Below are 6,434 nucleotides of genomic sequence, written 5' to 3'. Positions count from 1 at the left end.
TTACAAGCTGGTTTTCACTCGTGAAAGTGAAATCTCACTCGAGCTATCTGCCCCTCTCATGATTCTCTCACATGGGACCTTAGGAGTTGGCCCATGGGAATTTCAGCTCTGCTGTTGGCTACCCACTATTACTTTTGCCCCCCCTCCCATTTTCCTTGGACTTGGCATTGTCTAAGGGCCCTTTTGACCTTATTCCTCAGCCCTCTGCCCTCTGATCTTATTTTTCTCACTCCCCCCCCCGCCCAGGTGAAAGAATAGTTGCACCCTTTCTCTTCCATCTCAATAGTCAGTCACAAGCTACTTATTGAACAAAGGCAAATGCAGAAGACTTAGGAAGTAAAAGCACATTTTGAAGTAGTCTGTGAAGACTAGTAATTTATGTTTATGCCTGTGCCATATGAACAGTGTATAAGGTCCATTCCTAAACATATATATTGTGCATGTTTTATAATTAGAAAACAGTTTCCCCTATGCTATTTCATTTGAGGCTCACAACAGCCTACAAGGGAGCCATTATTTACAGAAGAGGACATAAAAGCTTAAAAGAGGTAAAATGATTTGTCCGGACTCACAGCTAGTAACTTAACAGGGCTCGAATTCAAGTCTTGTAGACTTCCCTCACCCCACGAAGACAGCACCACCTCCTCTGTATCACACTTCTCCCTATATAAGTACACGGCACCGGGTCAGGGGATTTTCAGAACTGTCCATTCTGCAAGAAAAACCATCTAGAGAGAGCTCTGAGCCTATGGCATTTTATCAAAGGATCCATAGTCTCCTGTAATGCTGTGGGCCTGACTTCCTCATAATCTGAGATAAAAATGTGAGAGGCAGGGCCAGAACTGGTTTTATTTTAAGAAATGGAAACATGGGGGTAGCTAGTTGGTACAGTGCTCTGTCCACTGAAGTCAGGAGGACCTGTGTTCAAATCCGACCTCAAGATACTTAACACTTCTAGCTGTGTAACCCTGGGTAGGTCACTTAACCCCAATTGCCTCAGCAAAAAAAAAAGAAAAGAAAAGAAATGGAAACATGAGCCAGTATTGGAATGGGAAATCTCAGTATCAGAATCAGTCACCAAGTTGGGACAAGTAGTCCTGGAAACAGCTTCCAGGACCTCTGTCTGCTCATCCCATTGGCACTTCAAACTGAACATGCTAGAAAATCACATTTGCCATTTTCCCTCCAGAGCTTATTCATCCTTCTGACTTCCCCATCTCTGTGTAGCACCACCATTTATCAGTTTTTCTACTTTTATAACTTTGGGATTACCTTTAATTTCTTCCTCTCCTTTATCTTTGATATTTCACATGTAGCCTCTCTTCTGTTTCCACTGCCAGCACCTTTTAGGGCCTCTCACTACCATCCAGGTAGACTGTTGTCTGTGTCTTCCAATTGATCCTTCTCCTGCCAGAAAAATCTCTGTTTATTAATGTGTAGATCTGTTCGTATCACTCTTGCTCAAAAATCATCCCTGGTGCCATATTATCTCTTACTAGAGACACGATCTGTGACTTCATTGATGTGGGGGGGCTCCTGGATGAAGAGATTACCCTCTACCAATTCCTAGCGAATTCACCTCTGCAACAGTCTTAAAGTGTTGCCCAAGGGTATTCTGAGATTAGCTGGCCTATCTAGGATCACAAAATACCTGTCAGAAGGATGGCAACCTTGGGTCTTGCTAGCTCCTGGCCTAGCTTTTTATCCACTAGGGCATACTGCCTGTCTACTGAATGTAGTGACAACTCATTTGCGGGAAGGCCCTCTGAAATTCTGATTCCCAGCCTTATTTTCTGCCATTCTTTTGCTTTTGAGCTCTGTGTGCCTCCACCCTTCCCCACTCATTTTCCTCCCTCCCCATGCTGCATTTCCCCACGTATTCATATATTCTGTTACTCATCATTTTAAAAAATATTTGCTTTCCCCCTAATTACATGTCTCCACTCATCATTTAAAGCACAATTAAAAAGTCACTTTTTAAAAAAAGCTGCTGGCTAGCTCCCCTGATGGCTAACTTTCCTACCTGAGACCTCACATAGCACTTTGTATCTCCTTAATGCATTTAACACGTAATATCATATATTAGAGTTTTCTATATTGCCGGAGCTCCATCACTTTATTTTTAACATGAGGGGCTGAGGTTGGTGCTTTCTAAAGTCCCTTTCAGCTCCAAATTCACATATGTGTTTATATCTTGGCCTCGATGTGAATTTGAACTGATCTTGGGCAAGCCCTTCTCTTTGGGCCTCAGTTTTCTCATTTGTTGGATGGCTTTTTTCATTCATACATCTTTGAGCCTCTGAGACTGCTATTAATGAAGGCTGTTCCCTTGTTTCATCTTTATATTTCTTCCAGTATACAGTGGAAGCACACAGTAGGTATTTGAAAAGGAAAACTTGAAGAAGGAGCTTCCCTGAGGTTAGGAGAGCCCGAATTCAAACTTGTGTGATATCTTGGACATGTATCCCCTCTGGATCTCAACTAGTATGTTCTATAAGCCTGACTGTAAATTTTTTAAAAAAAGAAACGGGGATGATTACGTGCACGAAAGGCAGAAATTGAAGATACCTAGCAGCTGCTTGGGACGTTTCCAGGACTCCTAATGAGAGGGCTCTTCTAGCCTGATGGCTGATCTGGGTCCCAACAGCTTGTAAATCCCTGCAACATATGGCCGGATAGCAGTGCGTTAAACTCGTGTGCAGTTTACACTGTGGCATTCGATCCATTAGGCGAAGTAAGTTTTTCCCCTTCAGCAAGGATGTGAAACTGTGGTTTCCTGACTAGCTGACAGCTAGACCTGCTGTCAGGCTCTCTGCAAAGGCACTTTCAGACAGCCTGGGCTGCCTTACAAATGAGCAAGATTGCCTGGCTGAAGCAGCCTAGCGGGGAAGATGTGCAAACAAGCTCTGGGTCTAAATTCAGAAAAGCGAGGCTCAAATCCTGACTCCGCACAAGTGATTTCCCTCCTCTGGGCCTCAACTTCCCCATTGTAAAATAATCTATATCATCTCCAAGGTCTCTGCCATTTCTGCTTCTCCAGCTGAATAAGCACTAGACTGGTAGCGAGGGGGTCTAGAGGTAAGACCTGCTCCTGTAGGGAACCAGAGGAGAAACCTCAGGCCTGGAGGGAAATCTTATGGACCACTTCTCAGAATCATGGTTTGAAATCATTAAGACACCTTGATTACAAAGAAAACTAAAGGGGAATGGAAATAAGGATTTTTTTTTCTTTATACATGTTCACAGATAACCTGAAATCTATGCATGGACCCCCCAGGTTAAGAACCCTCTAATCTAATCCCCTTTTATAGATAAGGGCCAGAAAAGGAAAGGAATTTGCTCAAAGTCACACAGCTAGTAAATAGAGAGGAAAAACTGGAACCCAAGTCTTTTGGCTCCAAATTTAATATTCATTCAATCACAACATGATATGACCTTAGGTGAAAGTTTTTCTCTCTGGGTTCTGGTTTCCCTGTTTGGGCTTCGCTTTTATAAAATGTAATATGTAGGGGAATTGTAAAATTGTAAAATATAAAATATAGGGGAATTGTAAAATGTAAAACGAGGGGAATTAAACCAGAATGTAATCAAGCAGACTGAAATTAAAGGAACAAGTATTTTTGAAGCACCTACTTAGCACATGCCAGACCTTGTGCTAAGCCCTTTACAAATATGATCTCATTTGATCCTCACAATAATTCTGGGAGGTAGGTGCTGTTATTCTCTCCCCAGTTTATATTTAAGGAAACTGAGGCAGATGGGGTAAGGTGACTTAGCCAAGTTCCCACAGCTAGTGAGTGTCTGAGGGTGTATTTGAAGGCTAGGCCCAGTACTGCTTTGCTTTCAAACTATTTTTATTTTATTTTAATTCAATAGTATTTTATTTTTCCAATAACAGGTAAAGATAGTTCTCACCATTCATTTTTGTAAGATTTGGGGTTCAAAATGTTTTTCTCGTTCCCTCCCTCACCACCCTTGCCCCAAGAGAGCAAGCAATCTGATCTGGGTTATATGTGTATGATCGTTTTAAACATATTTCCATATTAGTCATTCAAACAATATTTTTTTAAAAGGCAGCAGACACCTGTGACTGGGAGCTGTTAGTGAGTGAGGAGCTGCAGTGATGAATGACATTGCCAGGGGCACTCCACAGGAGATGAAGGTGCTTCGTCCCAGCCCTTGACTCTTGGAACCTGGGACAGAAAGGCAAGGTTTCTTGTCCTCCTTTGCAGATAAAACTGTGGCTTCTTCTATGGGGCTTTGTACTCTCTTCACCAGCACACATATACATATACACATGTAGACATACACACACGTGTGTGTATACCCATGTATGGTGATCTTGGGGTGAGCATTGCTATGACTTATCCTTGGAGGGAAAAGAATTGTGGATGATTGAGAAGTTGGATCTTTTCTGTCATTTTTCAGGAGGATAGGCCAGGGGGTGATATTTTTAGCTTGACTTGACAACCACCATCATCCTCTTGTTCTCTTTGTGGCCTTGGCCCTAATTCCCCATTTGGATAGTCTACTTTTGTGTACTGACTATAACAAAAAAAATCTTTTCCTTTGGAGAAAAAACCAACCCCCAAAACTTTCCAGTTGGTGGCTGCCATCAGCCAGGTTAGGGGCTTATAAATATTTGCAAGAATCATGGAAGAACAGTCAGATTTAATGTCGTTCTTGTGGGTGCGTTGCCAGCTGTACCACCAGTTATCTGTCTTCCGTGGAGTTCTCTGGAATAGGTCAATGAAAACTCCTATTGAGTAGGTGAAGATACAACCTACAAATTCTTTGGGATTATTTTCATTGACCCATTCCGTAAAGCCATTAGTAGAAACCCTGACATTCAGTGGATCATCAAACCAGTGTACAAACAGAGAAAAGTGCAGCTTTCTCTCTGTTCTTAGGAGAATTCAGGGTCTTGGAAAGGATCACAATTTCCATCATATTGCTCAGAAAAGGCACAGTACCACTGCTGTTGAGTTGTTTCAGTTGAAGTCCAGCTCTTTGTGACCCCCTTTGGAGTTTTCTTGGCAAAGATACTGGAGTGGTTTGCCATTTTTTTTTCTCCAGTCACTACCACTACTACACATTAATTTGTAAACTTTCTGTTTAATGAACAAAATTTAGGACAGTGAAAAAAAATGTACCTCTAGGCACTAGTCCTCATGTTCATTTCTCACCTCTGCCTTGTATTTAGGATGAGAATGTCATAGACATGATCCTAAAAGCTGGAAGCTTACCTCCACTTCTTCCTACGCAGCAAACCGTCCCTTCTTGGTTCTGTCAGGGTTGATAACTCCCTCACTTGGACACCAGTAGCATCTTACTTCACTGAACTATTGTAAAATCCTAGGGCCTGCAACTAGAAGGGATTTTAGAGATTATCTGGCTCAATCCCTTCATGTTACTAAGGGTGGAACAGATTCAAGTATTTCTTTCTGTATTTGGACAGCTAGGTGGTGCTACATGGATAGAGAGCTGGGCCTGAAGTCAGAAAGACTCATCTTTTTGAGTTCAAATTTGGCCTCAGACACTTTTTGTTGTTTGACTCTGGGTAAGTCACTTAACCCTCTCTGCGTCAGTTTCTGGAGAGCTGGAGAAGGAAATGGCAAATCCCTCTAATATCTTTGCCAAGAAGACCCAAAATGGGCTCATAAAAAGAGTTTGACATGATTGAAATGACTAAACCACAAAATTTGTCTCAATCTGATCCATACATTTTAAACTCGTAAAAGTTTAAGAGTCCAATGCAATCCTAATAAACTTTGGATAGAAAACACCATTTGCATCCAGCAAAAGAACTATAGAGATTGAATGTAAATCAACATGTGCTCTGTTCACTTCATTTTTCTGTTTTTTCTCTCTTGTGGTTTTTCCCTTTTGTTCTGATTTCTCTCTCGTAATAGAATTCATAAAGAAATGTGTCTTTAAAAAGTTAATATACATGTATAACTAGAAAAAATAAGACAATAAAGAAAAAAAGTTTCAAGAGGACATATGCTTCAGGAAAATCCTAGTTGAGTTAGGCCCTTGAATACTTGTTGGTACCATTGTTGTCGTCATTGTTGCTGATATCAAGAAACAAGTTTCCAGGAAACAATGGGAACAGTTCCAGTTCTGCCATCGGTTTAAGAACTCTCTTCTGAACCTTCCCCATGCCATCATCCAAAACAGTAAGTTTTATGGCCGGATGCCATATCAAAACAAGAGCCCCTGGGTAAGATGACCTCCACAGAGGTCTTTTTATTTTCAAAATGCAGGCAAAGGTAGTTTTCAGCATTCACCCTTACAAAACATTGTGTTCTATTTTTTTTCCCTCCCTTCTCCCCATCCCCTCCCCTAGATAGCAAGTAATCTAATGTATGTTAAACATGTGCAATTCTTCTAAACATTTCCACATTTATCATGCTGCACAAGAAAAATCAGCT

Source organism: Sminthopsis crassicaudata, chromosome X (assembly GCF_048593235.1).
Source record: "Sminthopsis crassicaudata isolate SCR6 chromosome X, ASM4859323v1, whole genome shotgun sequence".
NCBI classification, from domain to species: domain Eukaryota; kingdom Metazoa; phylum Chordata; class Mammalia; order Dasyuromorphia; family Dasyuridae; genus Sminthopsis; species Sminthopsis crassicaudata.
The sequence above is the reverse complement of the archived record's forward strand: the minus strand, read 5'-3'. Positions refer to the sequence as shown.